Source organism: Rhamphochromis longiceps, linkage group LG13, assembly GCF_057381845.1.
Source record: "Rhamphochromis longiceps isolate RC_006_pf linkage group LG13, R_longiceps_female_GT1.1, whole genome shotgun sequence".
In the NCBI taxonomy this organism is placed as follows: Eukaryota; Metazoa; Chordata; class Actinopteri; order Cichliformes; family Cichlidae; genus Rhamphochromis; species Rhamphochromis longiceps.
Window position 1 is genome coordinate 13,514,709 of NC_140569.1, and position 19,527 is coordinate 13,534,235.

The 19,527-nt window shown below is 40.4% G+C and overlaps 1 protein-coding gene across 1 annotated transcript in view; it reads right to left on the reverse strand.

Moving 5' to 3' along the window:
* LOC146655470 (ankyrin-3-like) overlaps nt 1–19,527 on the reverse strand; it is a 123,800-nt gene that overhangs the window by 91,548 nt on the left and 12,725 nt on the right. The window lies entirely within an intron of this gene.

Sequence of the window (19,527 nt, forward strand, 5' to 3'; positions counted from 1 at the left end):
GCCAAATTATCATGCGGTTGCTAGGTGAGGGCCAATGGGATGGCTCACGGGAGGACAGGATGGATGGATAAGGAGCGTGGAGAGGTAAAACGAGGGATTAGAAAAGGAGGGAGCAAGCGGGTGGGTACATGTGTGCATGTGTATGTATGGAGGCATATGTGCACATGATATACAAATCACCCGAGTGGAAAGAAAAGAAAATCCTTTGTCCAAAGAGAAATATAAAATTAAAAAAAAATTAACTGTGTAAAAAAATACATTTAGTACCTGCCAGTTCTAAAACCCTTTTTTCCCCACAATTCATTCATCAATAATACCCTAATCGCACTTTAATAGCCAAGAGAAGAGTGCACTCTCCCACAGTTGTACTTGTAGTAAAAGCTACTGCCAAGGTGTCCTATATTTCAGACACCAGCATTTTGGAGGCAAAGGGAAATAACAACTACTACAATAGAGTGGAGTTGGCTGGTGGCCGGTGAACTCTAGAAGTGGACGATTATTGGACGTTTTCCACTGTTCTTCAGGCACCATGCCATAAACATAAAGCCAGGCCAAATAAAAAAAAGACCACTAGAGTGATAAATCACACACAAAATGAAGAATACACTGCATACAAAATGTTTAAGCATGCTACAGAAGACATAAACGTTAAATTAGTCCATTATTATGGTGGTAATTTTAAATTGGTGGCTATTAGGAGAGCTGCAAGTTCATGAATTGGCACAATGGAGACACAGTACTTAAACATTCCTGAAATGCTAATGGTCTAATCCAGTTTCAGAGAGAAATGGTAATATTGTGTGCTCATCTAAGTCTTTTATCAGAATAAAGCAAATTTATTTGTGTCTGTGCTGTTGATTGACAAAGGTCTTTGTGAAGGAATACTTTGGAATAAATATCATTCTTAATTAACATTATTCTTCGCATTATTGTAGTATCATTCTACAAGCAGCAATAGTAACCGGTATTCTTCAGATATTCCTGAAAGCATGTTGTTATATCCGGGGTAGGCTGCCTTGTCCTGAGCCTCTGTATCCTATGCAGCTCCCAAGCTGAATACAGCTTGTCCAATCACAGCGTGACTCCCAGTGGCCTCTTTGATCTCTCCAGTGACAACAGTGCACCCTAACACATAAACAAAAACAGGCAGAAGCCCAGACAGGATCCAGAGTATCTCAGCTGGAGAAGTCACATTGAGGTTACAGAATAGATAATTACACTGACACAATAAAAGAGGGAGGAAGGTGACGCTTTCTCCAGCCACATGAATGGTTTTACTGCCCCTTTTAACCAGGCCGTGTAATAGGTAATTACTTGTGACCCAAATATAAATTAAGTGTTTCTTTGCACTGGTGATTTTATACTTATTTTACACGCCATTTTTCATATATATTCGTCAGACTGACTAAACCAATTCGCACGTGATGTATGATCTGCATCCGATTGGAGGTTTTGGAAAAAAGAAAAAAAAATGTATGAGCTTATTTTGACCAGTCAGACTGCACACATACATTGTACTCTGCTGCCATCTAGTGGTCAACTGCATTAACAGTTCATCAGGCAGTACAGGACATTTTAAAAATGAGTTTTTGTTTAGAAAACATAGGCAATGCAAATTTGACATCATAAAAATTTGATAAGATTGAAAAGCACCCACATATTCAGGGATATATAAAGAAATCACTATAGCTGCCTACTATTTACAACACATGAACAAATTTCACCTGTTCTCTCAATCCACCGCAGCCATTAAAGATTTAAGATTTTGCCTCTGTGCTTCAGACTTTTACATATAAAATAACAGAACCTTATTCAGCTCATATAAGACCATAACATCCATCTGTGCAAAATACTCTTCCCTGTGCTGTGCTCCAGCTGGGAAGAAATCATTGTTTGTTGGTCTGGAAATGCCTCCAGGAATAAGAAAAAGGGCAGAGGAAAAGAATGCAAGGTCAAATGGCAAGTGGCACAGACTGACAAGAAATAGATCTACCCACACAGAGAAATACCACCTACACTTGGCCTGAAGGCTAACATGGGGGGGGGAAGTACTGAGTAGAGGTGGTGGGGATTGAAAAGAAGGTATTGTGTTTTAAAACGCCATGACATAAAACCACAGAACAGAAATAAAGGAAAAATAATGGATGAAGTAACAGTCTACAAGAACAGAGAGGTGAAAAAACACCAAAATGCAGGGATGGAAACAAGTACAACCAAAAGAAAAATCATCAATTCCTTCGGGATATGTAGAACGTAAACAAATTACTCAAGTCTCACTTTATATCCAGCGGTATTGCAGTCATACTTAAGTGGGTGTATTTACGGCCATAGCTGAAGGCGATTTGTAGTTGTTTTGGTGAGTTTTATTTTTTTAACCCTCATCATTTGCATGTCAACACAAAACTAGGTTTTACTCACACACACATATGCACAAGCTTTTTTGCATACAATCTATTTTTCTCCCTCCCCTTAATACCTTTCTCGTTCCGCTATTCTGTCATCTAAATTATTCTAATGTCTCCCCTCCGGATAAGCAAATGTGCCATGAGACACGCGCTTTAACCCAGTTAGCTACCAATAACCTACCTAAATGTGTGTCACGACCAAGCAGTCCCCTTCAAACCAGACCAAAATGTTATTGCATGGTTTCCCCACTGAGGGGCAGACAGACATTCAGAGCGGAGGTGATAGGCATGCTAACACACGCTGTGTTTGCACACCCACAGAGGCTTTGAGGTGGGGGTCTTAAATCGTTAAATTACATTAAAAGGAGGGAGGTATGTCTTTCAAACTGTGGAATTTTTTGATTCATATTCAGTGACAGGTAGAAAGACAAGAAACAAGGGAGCTGTGCACTAAATTAATTTACAAATGCAGATAATGTCAGTCATGTTAACAGGTTACAGTCACATTACAAATGAATCAACAACAAAAAAAACACTGATATTATGCTCACAATGCAAAAGTAGATCCTCACAAAAAAATGTTTTTAAAAAAAAATGAGGATTCATGCAGGCAGTGTATCTGCTGTCCACTGGATTACACACGCTCTTTGCTTCTCCAGCACAAAAAAAAGATGAAAGGAGGTGATGTGGAACATCATGTCACCCCAGGATAAACCACTCGGGGAAGTGGAAATTTCACACAAACAAAAGTGAGTGCATTTATGTTTCTATTACACTAGCGGCAGCAGTGTGCATTCAAAGCCCAGCAGTTATAGGTCTCCAGATTACACATGACTCTGTAGAGCAGCAAAGCATTTGAAAACCAAAGCAGCTACCCGAGAACAATGTGAAAATACTGGAAAAACGGCTTACATCCATGCTACTTAATCTACATTCCACCATGAAGGAAGTGCTGTGGAGTAAACACATGTCAGTATGAGGAGAAGGGAGAAAAATTAATAAATCATTTCAATAGTTTTTCTTTCTCAAGCTCCAGGCTATTGCAATAATTTTTAGACGGGTATGTAAATAACAAGACGAGCAAACACAGTTGACTGTTTGATTAGGAATTTCCGTCAGTCAATGGGGAGTTAATTTCTTGGCCGAAACAAGTGGTGGTCTGACTGTGACAGTTGTGCAGCAGGGGGAAGTGAACCCCTCTCTGTTTTACACAGGAATGGCAGCAGAAGAATAAACAATTTCACGGTCTGCTGGTAAGAGTAATACACTTGCGCAATCACGTTCAGTGTATTCTTATTCAAAGGTGGCGTTTTCATCAGCATATTGTACAACAATATGTAATTTCACCAAGGCACAAGGCCATCGGGCAGCTTTTTAATCGTATGCAACGTGAACTGGACTGGTTGCCTTTGCACAAACAGTAATACAAACTATGCAAGGCACTGATTTAAAAGTCACGATATTTCTAAAAAGAAAAAGAAAAGAAAAAAAGAAAGTAACATTTTTCCCAGCACGTGTTTCTATTCCATTAATTCTAAAAGCTTTATTGCATATTTACAGTAAGCCTCACTGTATTTCGTTGTCCTGGAAATCTGTTGTGGGCAGAATGATTATGTTTGTGGTTACGCAGAAATTTCAATTAGGGCATTAATAAAACACCATTTCCTGTTGGCAGCCATTATAATCCAGCCTGAGTGATTTTTAATTGTAAGCATTAGCGATATATTGTCCAGCTTTTATTTTCATATCCTGAACATAACGGAAGAACAATGGAAAAAAGGAAAGGCAACAAAAATGAAGGTGTTATTTGCTGACAGTTTCTTTCCCCTGACTTACTCTGACAAAGAGAAGCAGGTGAAAACAGTTACAAAGTTAGCGGGCCTGCTGGTTTAGAGGAAAGCTTTTCTTCCTTCTGTAAACCCCCTTTATTTTTTTTCATTTTTGCCATTATTTTTAATGGAGCAACAAAGGACTGACCCTTTTGGCATGGCAGACAGCTCTAAATGCTACAACACCCATGGGCCTCATAAGCTGTTGCCACTCAGGAGAAGCCAGTCAAGTGCAAATCAAAGCAGGATTGAGTTTAGAGTTCTTTACCGCTTTAGTGTTGAAGTCAAGCAAAATGCATCACATGTGAGCACAGTTTTCAAACTTTATTGATACTTCATTTTTTACTCCCAAAGATTTATGCGCAATTTGACACACGCCACCACGCAGGCTGCATAAACATTTTAAAACATGTTAAATGTTTACATAGGAAAAATGATGGCTCAGTGGTTAGCACTGGTGCCTTTTAATAAGAGGGTCATTGTTCTCCACTGCTTCTGATTTTCAGAATGGGTCAAATGCAAACACTGAGTGCTGATAAAGAACAGCTAATCATTTATGCTGCAAAGCTGTAAAATTCTCCTCTCTGTTAAATTAAATGAGACTTTAAATGTATCCACCGGTGGCAACCTCTTGATGGCTGGATATAGAGGAAAATGGTCCAGTGGGTCATGACCTTGTTTCGCCAGTTGATCACATATAAGATTAGGGGAAATAGCTTCTAGTCCTTGAACAGTTATAGTCAGAAATCCTCAGGAAGTCTCTGGTGGGCGAAGTGGTGGGATATTCCAGGGGCTTCACACACAAAAGAAACATCTAAAAAACAAAAGCTGCCATGGTAACTGGAGGTTGACGTTGCTGACGAGAACTAGGAGGATATTAAAGAATGAAACAGTTTCCTTTAAAAATGTAACAGCTAATGTTGTAGTGAAAGCAAATATGGTTTATACAGAAGTATTCTAGGCAGAATAGATTTTTGAGAAGATGTGTTGTTTTCTCTCACTGTGTAGTGCAATTATGACTCTGAAATTCAGCCTTTATATGACTGTTATTGTAATGCTCAGATATAAATAGTAAACAGGCTGGTACTTAAAGTGTTTTTCTAATCTAACTGAGCATTGAAAATACTTTTTACAACACGCCTCATTCACACACATTCATACAGATAGATGCATAGGGAGCAATATAGGGTCTTGCCTAAGGACATTTAGGCATGCAGGGAGGAGCCAGGGATCAAACCATCAACCTTTTGAATGGAAGCCAACCAGCAATACCCCCTGAGCTACAGCTGCTGCCAGTGTGCTATATGTGGATCAGATGTTTTTGGTCCAGAATACAAATTTACAACTGCAGACACACTTCTCATCAACAACATAAAGAGATAAAAATATGTATTACAATGATATTACACTATCAGATGAAACAATAACAAATATATCCCTAAAATTAAAAAAAATTGTTACAAATTAACAAAATGTGGAACACATCTATAGTTTTAGTGTATAGGTTTACACACAATTAACTTTTCTATGAGACATCTGTGCTTTTTGTGCAATTTGACAAGTTTGTAAAAGAACTACAAATTATACAGGAAGACAGTACAATACCATGAAAACTTTTGAAATTTTCTTAATATAACCTGGGATTGTGAACTCATAAAGAAAGGGAGAAGGGAAGAAGGCATTATTATATATATACTTTTAAATAATGAGGTAAAATGATGCAACCCAAACATAGATTTTTTTTTGGAGCTGTACTTTATGTGCTGTTCTCTGTTATTTGGAGTCTGATCAAAGGCGAGCACAGTGCCTTCCTCTCATGTGAAGCGGCAGAAGCCACCAGCACCATATGTGTGTGCCCATCAGTGGGTGTACATGCCATATGCCTGAAAGTGCTGGTGTAATGCCTTCTCTGTGCCAATCATCTCACTGTCCGCTCAGCAATGGGAGTGTTCATTAGAGCAATCCTAGGGCGACTCTGCAAATGTACCTATACGCACATGCACGCACATACACATGTACAGGGCATGTCTAAATATCGTTTGCATGGCATCTGCGTGCAGTTTTGGATACTTCTATACGCAGGATTCTGTGCTGAAGTGGCAAAGATCAGGAGTGTGTTAAGCCCTGCGTGTTTGTGCAGGCGTAACCTCACCAGACCCTGTTACTGGAACTGCAGGAGTGTGTTTGTGCTGCCTTGTAACTCCCCGAGCTGCTAGGCAGTGGAATATCTTCCCCAGTGTCGAGTTTCCCTGTCATGATGGGATCATAGAGATGTCCCGAGAAGCGCTGTGCCTGGGGAGCCTCGCTCACTCTCACGCAGTACGCCGAACCCATATCAAAGTATCACCACACATACACACACAAACACACAAAGCAACCACCTGGAAAGAACTGGCGGACCTAGCAAACCCCAAAGTCTTGTCTTGCTGTGTGAGTGCACACAGGGCCAAGCACAGACAAATACATTTGCACACTCTGGTCCTGTTGCTTGTCTTTTCAAAAGAAAGGTCAACTACAACTTGAATGTTTACAGCCTTAAGTTACTGTATTTTTCCACCTTTGATATATTTACTGCAAATTACTAGTGTCCCAATAAAGAATTAAATACATAATAATAAAATAAACCAGAAATGAATCCAAGTGTATCTTGCAACGACGACGGTTTTGCAGTGATAATGAAACTGCAATGTCAATGCAGCTTTTCGATAGGTAGTATATACTCTTCAAGGCTATCAGACAGAGCCACCAGCATTTTCACTGTCACTGTTCTATTTAATTAGAGCTACTTTCTGGACATGTTTCTTATCAAAATATACACATGTAGGGTGAAAAGAGAAATAAAGTCTACTGGAACAAACTGGAAGTATGCCCAGACTTTCCAGTAGTACCCTCTGCCCTAGTAACAGCTAAGGCGTTTTATCACTTGCAGGCTTCATTTTCAGTCACTGGAAAGAAGAGGCTAACTCTAAGCCAGAGATGTTTGCTATCCAGACAGTAATGGAAATATAGCTCCCCTACACTCCTTGTATTAGTGATGCCAAAAGGTCGACACGCTGTCTGATATTGTATCTGGAAATTAGACAGCATGGAAAGGTTATGGACAGAGCTTATTGAAGTTTTAATTGGATGTAAATCAGCTAATTGTGTTTGCCAAGTGAAAGCCGAGCAGCAAACTCAGCACGTTACATGTGCAAGCATACTTAGCAGTACATACAACACAAACAAAGTCTACATCCAATCACCTCATCTTCCTCACACTTTAGCAATGATCACGATGCATAAACACACGCAAGCACTCCCTGGATGGTTGGGATCCTAAGGACGGGACAAGACAGAGGCAGTGTAAATGTCATGTCCTTTCACAAAGCATATGATAACGTTCACTTCTAACCAATCAACCAGAGCGCCAGGTTTCAATGTGATTTCATTCATGTGGATCTGAAAGCAAGCATCATTTATCTCATCTTAGGTAGCTGAACACAAAACCAGTGTCATTCTGCCAGATGAGTCTTGTGCTGCCAACACAAAAGAGAGGCTATCATTCGCTCTATCACTGAAAGCAATAACGCACAAAGACGGAGAAAGAAAGGAAGACAGAAACGTATCAGCGTTCTCTCCCATAAGCCATAAAGCTGCAAAATCTTGCCAAGTCTGATAAGCAACATCCAACTCCGCTCTCTCCCCTACTCATTTCGCCCCACCCAACCCGTCCTCGCTGCTCCGACATGACAGCTGGGGCCCCAGTGCCACATCAGTGGAAATTTCCTGAACTGTCACTTCAGTAGATGGTCTGAGTGATTGCACAGTGTGGGGAGTGTTGCTGCAAAAACCATACACAGAGATACAATTCTCCCTCAGCCCATTGTCCCCAGTCCCCACACGATGGCTGTCACCTCAACTTCATGGCTTGCAAGCCAAATTTGTCTGGCCATGCGTGTATCTTTCTGTCTCAAAACCCCCACTGTGACTCGCTTCCCCCAACCCCCTTTATATTTTGTCCTCACCTTTTGGTTCCTATAGTCCAACCTGTCATAGTAGCTCAGTGTGGGTCCAGAATGAAAAGGTGATAGGTCAAAGGGGAAAATGGATCCTCTATCAATCTGTATCTTAAAGGTTAATAATATACTACAATAGGAAGCTGTGTTCAGTATAAATACTTCTGAAAACCGACTGTGTGTTGTTTAATTAAGAACAACAATAAAGCTGAAAATGTCAAGCTCCCGGTGGCACAGGAGACTTCACAGCACTCCAACTGATGCGATGTTTTAGCTTAGACTTTAAGAAGTATGCAAACTAATAATCCCAACATACTGCTGGGCAAAAATAAAGGACAAATAAAAGTAAAGGGAGACTATGACAATGCATTTTTACAAGGCTGTGGGCAAGATCCAAACTGAGTCATCCAACTAGCAGATAAATTGGTAAGCACTGTACTTCAATTAGTTAATCAACAGCTCTGTCAGCTCTGGTGTTAGACACGCTGTTGTTTGGTAAGTAGGCCAGCCTTCATGAAGACAATTACTGACATGTAGGTAAACACACAAACCCATGTGACTGTTATTAAACTCACCCTTCCAGCTCTGTGCATCTTCAGTTAATCCCTCTGCCTGACATTGCAAGTTCACCAGGTGCGAAAGAGGTGAAAGCAAATGGGAGGCTACGAAACGACCAGAGAGGGGACAGTAACAGCGCGAAGCTTTGCCCAACTCACTTGAGCGACAAGCGGCAGCAGGGGTTACAGGGAGTTAATCAGACAAATGCTAATCTAGTTAAGAGATCAACAAATGAGCTCCTCAGTGCTGAAAAGGAGGACACAAGCCCACAGACAATAGAACAGGTCAATGCCATTGTGCAAGAGAACAGAAAGGATAGAAAGTTATTGTCATAATTCAGATGAAAATGAGGGTCGAGTGTGCAGCAGTATCACTGAGCAGTGGGAATTTTCATTGGATTAATTGTTCAAGCAGCATCTTTGTCTCAGAGAATCCTATTTAAAGTCTGAACATGACAAATTGTGACTTAACAGTATAATATTTGCTAGTTTAGATGTTTTAAATCCTAAAAAATATCACTGTGGCCACTAAATATGGGGGTTAACCGAAACAATCACCCGTTCTTTCTAACAAGCATCGTCTAGTAATCATTTGCAAAGAAGCTGCGCACGAAGGGCTATTAAAGGTGAGAGGCAGTGGCTGGCAGCACGTATGACAAAGCCAGAGACCACAGAAGGGTTTCAGGATTCTCCACACCTCTTTTGGTCTCCATGGAAACAAGGAGCGAAACGTTCAGACACAAGGGAGCTGCGAAGAGACTGTCACAAGGAGAAAAACATGCGTCTGGAACATGCTACTGGAATTTCAGAGATTTTCACACCCACCAAAATCAAAGCGCTATTTATACGCTACAAATTCTGAGTAGAACATCTCAGTGTACACCTGGTGCCTCCTGCTGTTCTTGTTTGTCTGTAATTATGCCTTAAAAGCAAACATAGAGAACTCGGGCTTTTGCCTGGATAAAAAAATATGTCAGATGTAACAGCATCTGGCATATTTATCTACTTTAAGGCTGTGCCGCCTGCCATTATAATCCCGTTTTAAGCCTACAGAAATTTGTTTTAGAAAGATGCTTCACATTATAACCCACTTAAATACATTTTGGCCTTAATTACACATAGGCTGTCCTCATGACTGTTATAGCTCCCATAAAGAAACTGTTACACTTCGACAAAGAGCGTCTGTAAACTGCTATAAACACACAAAGACAGTGTTTATTAAACTTTGCAGCCACAAAAGCGAGAAATGGCTTGCTGTCAAGCAAATGCAAACAGTGGCTGTACTGTGACGTTCATTAAAAAAAAAAATTTGTAAGCAAGGAAATGACAGGCCATATATCTAAACCACACATTTTAGTTCAAATATTAGTGAATTTGAATCCATTTTGTGTTTTGTTTCATGCTGCTGTTATAGGGACACATGGAGATGAATGCTTTGCAGATGATAAAGTATCAGCAACTGACCCAGACAGTGAAGGTGAGCGAATGAGACAGCGACACAGAGAGCCAGAAAGAGCTCTTTCCTCAGCAACAGCAGGAAACGCCATCCTTTTAATCTGAACTGCACCATTGTTGTTAATGTTATTTCTTAGCATTTAGCAATGCAACATTAGAAGCTGTAGTATTACATGCTTGAGCCTATTGAAATCCAGATGGATTTTCTATAAGACACATTCGGTAACAAGCATATACCGGTCAGCAGCAACATTAAAACCATTATTCTTTGTTCCAGAAGAGCTGTGATCCTTTGTGGTGTGGACACAGGACTTATGAATGCATACTCTGTGGTATCTGGCATGGGAACATTTGCAGCTGATTCTGTGAATCTTTGGTGATGTGGTTCAGGATCTATACAGACCAGGCTCTGGACACCATATCAACAAATTGGGCACTTTGGGCACCTTGTCCTGCAGGGAGTGGCTGATGCTTAAGTTGGGGTATACACACACAGTCACACAGGGGTCCTTGTTAAAGTGTGGTCACATTTCTGTGACACCATTTTCAAGCTCAGACAGACAGATGATCCACAGTGATGGACCTATCTGCCTGCCTGTTACCACTGATCTGTCTGATTCACATTTTCTCTCCAACCTTATGTTGCTCACCTCATCTTCTGCCTCTGCCTTGCTATCCTTCCTGCCCAGAGACGTGGCTTATCAGCTGGCAGAGAATGACAAGAGCTTTGATGCCAAGACAGTGCGTCTGTCTGTGTGTGTGTTATTTGAGTTCTTAGTCAAAATTTCTACCTTGCTTCCGGTTTTCCCAGTTCATTCCAGCCCCTATGAACCAGCTGCAATAAACAAGCACACTGACAGAAATGGAGGAAACTGAAGAGGGAAGAGTGAGGAAACAGGTACAACAGGAGGTAGAAAGTGTGAGAAGAAAAGGAGGTCAGACAGCTGATAATGTTTTATTGCACCGAGTCAGAGTCAGAGAATGCATCAAGGTTGAAGGTTCTCCTTTGATCTGAGAGATGACAAATCATGGATGGGTGGGTGAACGGGCAGATGAATATTGATTAAAGCAGGCAAGATAATAAATGAACTGATTAAAAGTTCTATACAGAACTTACTGTTAAAATTTGGTCACTTAAAGCTTCTTCTGCTTGAAGATATCACAATAAAATGTCATAGTCTGCTCCTTGGATCTGCAAGGTTTAATCAAAAATCTTAGCCTTTTCTTTAGCAGCAAAACTAAAGCTTCCCAAACTGTTCAAAGACAAGTCAAGAGAGCCCAGGAGAATTCTCGAATTACCAATCAATTTCATTACACTTTCTGTCAGACAAACTGCTACTGGGTTTGCCCTTTTCACTTGCTAGCTGCATAATTCTTTTCATTCTCTCTGCCAAATGTACTCACACACACACACACACACACACACACACACACACACACACACACACACACACACACACACACACACACACACACACACACACACACACACACCCTTTAATCATCTCTCTTAGAAATGTTGAGTTTGTGCAGTTCCTTTTTGAATGGCATACTCGAATACAGATTATCAGCATCTTGACAGCTCCAATTAGCCACTATTGTAAGGTAAAGTATCACTGTTGAACACAGATCCTTCACCTTCTCCTGTCTTATCCCAGATGAAATTAGAGAAAATCCCTGCAAGCGAGATAAAACATCCCCAAAAGGATATAATATATCCAAAAGAGCCACAAGAAGGACATCTCTCTGTCTTGGTCTAAATTTTCTTTTTCTTTTTCTTTTTGGTGATTTATCATTTATTTCCTAGTGCTGATTTTCAAAGTGGAGCAGAAGTCATGTTAACTTTATTTGGCCCTGTCTACAGCACTGGCCGCCACATTTCTGCAGCACTTCCCAGTCACAGGCTTATATAGAATCAATGCTAATGCTGTCTCTATACTATTCTAACTGTGACTCTGCTGGTAAAGAAGACAATTAGCTGTCATATTCAGTTAGGAAATGATATTTTCTCTGAAATGTATTGGACGTTTTAGAACACCCTCTGTAGATGGTCTCATACTGGAGAATTACAGCGGTGCTAATCATTTGGATGGTGACATTTTGGGATTTAAAAAAAGACTTCCTGCAGCGTATTCTCATTGCCTACGGTAATACAGAGGATCAGCTGATATGATATGTTGATAATTAAAATCCGCAGCTTAAAATGTCTCTTTGGCCACACTTTTTGGGTAAGTAATACATTTTTAAAAATTTTTGCCATCTGGACGAATGAAGTAGGGCGCACAGGAAACCCTAGAGACTCGCTTCAGATGTCAGTTGCTTAAGAGGATGCGTCAAGCTTCATGTTTTACATACAGGGATGTAATCCAGCACTGTAAGTCAAGTTCCTGACTAGCTGATGACTGAGTCAAGCAAAAGAGCCTATAGATGGCAGGTGCGAGAACAACCACCCTACATGGCATGTCACACTGTGGAGGAGAGTCCTAATAAAGTCCTAATTCAGTCTGTGTCAGACATACCAGATGGTGCAATTAATGCATAGTAAATCGCACTGCACGATGTAAATATAAAGGAGAGACGCATTAACTAACATCATAGATTTGCATCTCTTTGACCTTTGAAAACTTTGAAAAATAATTAAGCTTTGGTCACAGTGATGATACTTCTATATTTCCAAAATAATCAAACGAGGAAGAAGACCCCAAAATGGGGTAATGAAAAATGGGAATGGTAATTTTATTTATGTAGCACAGCTGATTACAAGTACCCTCATTGTACTTAAATTATATAAAAGATGCCTAGTGTTGGTTTTGTATCTAGCTGTATTATAATCTGTCTTTTCCATGTTGCATTTTTATTATTGGGCCTTAACAGCCATAAGTAGACTGTTTTTTGATTTAAGGTTTCTAAGGCAGGCTGTCTCCAAATCAGCCATCTGTGCATAAAATACAGACTAAGAGCACTATGACCCACCACCAAAGATTTCAGCTTTTTCTACAAATTGATTCCTCTTTTAGCATCCTGCTACATTTTGATGGTCGGCATTGATACAGTTTTACCAGAAAATAAAGTAACATCTTCTACAAATATGAAAGCGTCACTGCTTTCGTACACTAAGGAAAGTCCCACCTAATTATGCCTTTTTTTATTTGATTTTAAACCTAACCCACTTCTTTCTCCTCCTACGTGTTACAAAGTAGATTTACTGTACACTGAAGTTCAGTTTCTTCTTGGGCCAGTTATATTTTTAGTGAAGCACTACTTCTGGTTAAGTTAGCTTAAAGAAAGGTGCATTGGCAAATAAAGTATATATAAAACCTAAAAGAGAGATTTGTGTCTACATAAAGCCCAGAACTTGAAGCAGAAGTAAAATAGCGTTGAATGTTAAGTGAATGATCCTGGATTGCATGTTTGCGTTAAATTTGGATTTGTGTATGTTAAGGATGGTGTCAGTTACCAGAGACAAAGGCTTTAGTGACAAACTCCTTCCTCTACAGAAAAAAAACACGTTGTGTCTTTCACACATCCCTGTAAACAAGAAACACACAGACACACACAATCCATAATGATTCTCCACAGTCACAGCCATTGTGGAACATAGGTCTTACCAGACTTACTCAGTCCCTTACTGTCCTGGCCAGCGAGGAGGATGTCTCCATTGTTTAATGACAGTGAGGCAGGAAATGGTTCCTTTTCTTCCCTTACAACTCCATTACTGTGTATGGGTGTGCGGTACTGTACTGAGCTGACAAGACTTCATCATTTGAGTAATTTTGACTCAGTTTTTTTGGGCCCTGATCTCGTCTTCCCACTCGCTTTTACATAACACCCTCCTCTGCGACTGCATCAAAGAAGGCAGTGATTTTTAGAAAGGTACTACGTTTTTAAGATTCAGGTACACATAATGGATCCATTGTAATTTCTAAACAAGACTTTAATTTCTACATCTATTGTCCTTCAAACATTTTTTTTCTGTTTATGCAGGTAATATTAAACAGTGGGGGATGCCCACACTGTTTCCTTTCATACTTCACTTGAGCTGGGTAATTGATGATGGATGAAGCAATCATAAGAAATCCCCAGTTGGTAAATTACGACTTGGCTTATTCTCTGTGGGTAAACTAGGCCATCTGGGATGAGCTATAACTATGAAAGGATACTGGTCTACACTGGGCTAGACAGCAAGGAGATCTCAGCAGTGATTTATTCATGACGGAGCCCTCCTCTCCACTCCCTACTCCCTCAGCATCCTCTTTCCCTCACATCATCCTCACATTCTTAGTCTGTATCTTCACCATACTGTCCACTTTCCTCCTCCCCTCCCTTCATTTACTGCCTACTTAAATTAATCACATTAAATCAATGAGAGACAGGGGCAATTCATTTTCACTCCCTGTGCATGGATATGGAAAGAGGCTATTTCAGTGGGATCATCACATCAAACTGATGGATTTAAAATATGTACATATATATGTTCAATTTTTTTTCAAAACTGATTTTCCCAAAAAAAATTAAAAGAAAAAGAAAGAAAGAGTTGTAGGAAATAACTTTAAAGGAAAAGTGTGACATTTTATGCTCATTTAGTTATCAATGTGCTACATCAGCGGTCCCCAACCCCCGGGCTTCGGACCGTTACTGGTCCGTGAGTCGTTTGGTACCAGGCCGCGAGAGTTGAGGCTCAGGTGTGAAATGTATGGTTTTCAGCGTTATTTTGTTAGCGTTTTTATCGTTAACTCGGCTTTCCTGGGTCTTTTCACGTGTGTTATGAATAAATCTTCTTTTTTTCGGTACCGGTACTAGTTTTATTTTGTTGTATTTATCCGCGACACCTTAAAGGCCGGTCCGTGAAAATATTGTCGGGCATAAACCGGTCCGTGGCGCAAAAAAGGTTGGGGACCACTGCTCTACATGACCAGAAATTCATTGAGTTTCACCTGCAGCTTTGCTTATATTTGTACAAATCCATCCCAGTTAGGGCTAGCTCCTGGTGATAGCTTCCTAATTACTGAATACAATAATGGTTTCCATCTGGGGATAAAAATATTCACAAGAAAACATAAATTTCCTACCAATATCTTGCACATGCTGTAATAACAGCAATAATAAAAAAAAGTATTCTTCTTGAGCTTTAATTATGACTTTTTCTGTATTATGTTATTACAACAGTTCTTATTTCCACAGCCTAACTGAGAACTTTTCTACAAAGGCCACCTCAAAAAATCCTCAGGACCCACACCAGGATTAAATGTATTCTTCCAATGGCACCTCTCCGAAAAGGTTCATGAGATTAATCTTTATGGGTTTTGTTTTATCGAGCTTGCAGACAAACAGCACTGACACATATTCCCCAGCCTCAGCTCTCACCTTGGAGGAGGAATAATGTATGTGCATCATTATTATTGTGATGTGGCAGCAAATGACAAAATGATCTCTGTAGCGCTTCATGTAAGATGTCGATGGTTGTTGTTCTGGTTATTCCACTAACAAATAAATGCACACACACACAAAGATCTACACAGGCAGGTCGAAAGGGTATCTCATTAGCAGACTCACACCCTCACAGCTGGAGGTTGTCACATTGTGTGTGTGCTGACACTGACCACAGGGCAGGAGAAACCCTGTCACTGTTAGCAATAAACAACTCACCCATCAACCTTCTGCAACCACTGGGGCAACAAACACACAAAGCAATACTGAAAGGTATAAAAATCACGTGTTATCACTGTACGACTCCCACGTGCTTCATCAAAGCCTTAGGCAATGCTACTTTTCGTGCCTCAGCTTACTGCAAGTCAGGTAAACACATTTCAGCTACTGTATGTGTATACAACAATGACAACTGTGTCTAGAAGGCACTTTTCACTGTGGCTATAATCAATGCCCAATTTCAAAAACTATAATTTCCTCTCTCTTCCAGGTAACCATCCATTTTAAAGCGATGCCTTGCAGGGGAGAAAACTGAAATTTAAAGCATACCCAGAGAAGAAAACACCTCACATTAAATAGAGAAAGAAAGCGAAGCTTTTAAGGCACTCTGATATACTTGTCAGTGTGCATAGCAGCAATAGTTTGAACCCAACTTTCTGACAAAGTTCTTGATGTCAGGAATTGTTGTTTGGCAGTTATCAGGAAGCTATTATCGCCTTCAGTCAATTCATTATTAAAGGTTCATGCAAATCATCTGACAGTACTTTCAAAAATGTGGCGATGATAGCCTTCAGCCATCATACAGACTTGATGGCTTGGAAGAAAATATGAGACACGCCCAATGGCACGCAGCTTTTTAATGTAATGGGCCTTTGCCTCACGGCTGTTTGTAAAAAACGGCAATAACATCTTAGGAGGTGTGTTTTTGTGAGTGTTTTGGAATGTGGCGAAGCGCATATAACCATTGCCGGCTTCTCGTTAAAGTCACTGATGTGGAAAATTTATGATGCAATGGATGGATGCAGTAAGAGATACACTGAAGGCTGTCAGCGTAACAATTTTCTCATTATTAATAACTTAATAATGTCTGTTTGCATCAGCAAAAGATTAGATCACAAAATCCAAAGTCAAAAGGAAAAGTCCAAAAAGAAATGGTCAAAAGCTGAGCCAGACTAATAAAAAAAAGAAAAAACAGGCATTTGCTGCATCCCTTAAGCACAGAACATCAGCAACTCAAAATAAGATTGGTCTGTTCTTCAACAGACCAATAACTGAGTTATCAATAAAAATATGTAGCCAATTCCATGTGTCTGACCCCTCAGCTCTATAGCAGTATGAGAAACAGAGAGCAGAAGGCAGAGTTGGAGAATAGATGAGGTTAACATTTTTGTTCCTGCACTGAAAGCTGACAAATGTCACAGTTTTACTACAGAAGAGAGGGGATGATTTCTTGGGTTACATAATACTGTAAAAGAGAAAACTCTGTGGCGCCATCTCTGTCACTGAAGCCCCTGGAAATGTAGATCTCATACATGCCTGTAGGTGTTTATTTTAGGTGTACATGTGTACATCAGCTTATAAACATTTATAACCCCGTGCACTTCTCCTACAGGTTCCTTCCTTTGCTCAACATCACAGAATTCCCTTTTGGTTTCACCTGTTGTGAATCTCTACGCCTCACTCTTTTTTAAAAATGTCATTTTCCTGATCCTCTACTGCCTCTCATTCTGCATATTCTTCCACCTTCTCTGTTTCTGTCTGCCTAATCTTGCCTTCCAATGCTATCGAGCCGTCTGGCTCAGGTGGTGTTGCTTTGGGCTCACATTTTGCTGCTGTCAATCCTGACCTGAAATCTAAAAATGGGCGCATTTAACATGGTCTCTCTCCCCCCAGTTGGCATACCTCAGTCCACCCCCGCACCTCCTCCCTATGCCGATCCAAGAGCCCACCAGACAGCATGGGAAAACCATAAAATTATGAATAAGGGAATTGTAGCATTATGGAATCCCCACTGAAGGCTGATGAAAATCCCACTGCTCCTGCAAAATTTACCACCAGAGGTTTAATGACAAATGTTATTCAACATTTCATTGACCCTGAAAAGAAAATTACTGTTTCTCAGCAGGATGGGTGCTTGACAAGAAGTCCAGAACAATGGCTCACTATTTTAAGTAAATTAAACCTTTCAAGGCAACATGTTATCTCACTATGATTCTGATTAATTTCAACAAAGCTCTTCTCTCAGACCCAGAAAAACCACGTCACCTTAATATTCAGAAAGTCAACAGTGACATGAAGTGTGAGGCACATTCTCACTTTAAAGGAAACCAAAATCTTTTCTTAACCTCAAACAAAGTGTGTTTGCTCACTAATCATAAGCACCGAAGGACTCAGGCTGTGAACTCCCGAGGGAAAGTGTTGCACTTTCTGCACTCGCCATCCCTCTCAGCCGCCTCTTTTCAACTTTGATGCGGTACAGGACATTGCACTTTGCTCCTAGAATAAAATGCATCATAATTGAGCCAGCAATTATATATCTATCAAAGAGTAACAAAACAACCAGCAACATTTATAGAAGCCAGAATAGCCTAAAACTTGCTACTAAAAACACTAATGCTACACCATGAAAATCATCTGTAATAACACAGAAAGAAGTCTCTAGACGTCTCTCTCACCTGGATTTCCAAACAGCTTAGCATGAATAGTGCTAAACTGGCAATCTGCTCTACATTTGAAAACACAGCCTCTGTTTTGTGGCTATCTGTCAGACATTTGAATTTCAGTGGAAGCCAGATCCTGCTGTTAAGTGCAACTTCAAGCAGAGAGACAGCAGAAGGGTCCTGGCACATGACAGTTTTAAGAGAGTCTGCAGCTATCTGCTCACATTTCCCTTTTCATTTCCTTTACCTATTTTATTCACCAGCAAGCTGTCATTTTCCATCCCACGGAGGAAGCATGGGTGAGCCATCTGGCTTGCCTCCACTGTGGATGTATTCCTGATCCTAGAATACATCATCCGATTTAAATAAACAACACCTGAGAACCAAAGGAACGGAGAGGTACGCAGACCCCTACTTCTCCCGTTTCATTAAATTGTGTTTAATAAGTCCTTTCACTTACAAACACTGTACTGTAACTGTCAACGGCACCGTCCAGGTCACGGTGGGGCCACTGCTCTGAAATCTGAAACTAAAATCTGTTTGCACCCACGACAGCTTGCTATGCGAATAAACACAATCAGTCTGCACATCAAATAATAAACAGGAATTTACATCACATGACACTTTTCCCTGCTGCTTCACTGTGGGAATTAGTGTGGGAATAGTGTGATCTTTGTCAGTCGTTATTCCCTGCATCATGACCAAAACCCTATTAACAACTCATACATCAGTTTCGGTAGTGCAATTTTTTTTCTGTGCAGAACAATTAACAACCAGAGAATCTGTGACTCACGTCTTTTAAATATGGACTAAAAATAAAGTCGAGGGACTTTAATCTGTTTTCATTCAGTGCCATAGTAAAAACCACTGATGTCAAATAACTGAGAAAAAAGGTGGGAGAATGAAGCGGTCACTACAGGGTCGGCAGACAATACCGTGAGCATAAACCACTGTTATTGCTTTTGGTATGGAACAAAAGCTTTTGTTATCCCGTGCTGTTGCATTTAACAGTTGCCATGGCAACACTGGGCCAGGAGAGGCTTAAGGAGGATCCCGAACTTGATAAAAGAGGTGTCTAAATCCGACAGTGAAACTCTGCATTCAACCATCTTTTTCCTCTGCTGTTTTCCACGACTGACTCGTATTGTGGAGCCTTTTGAAGGAGACAGAAAAGACGGGAAAGAGGAATGGAAGGAGCA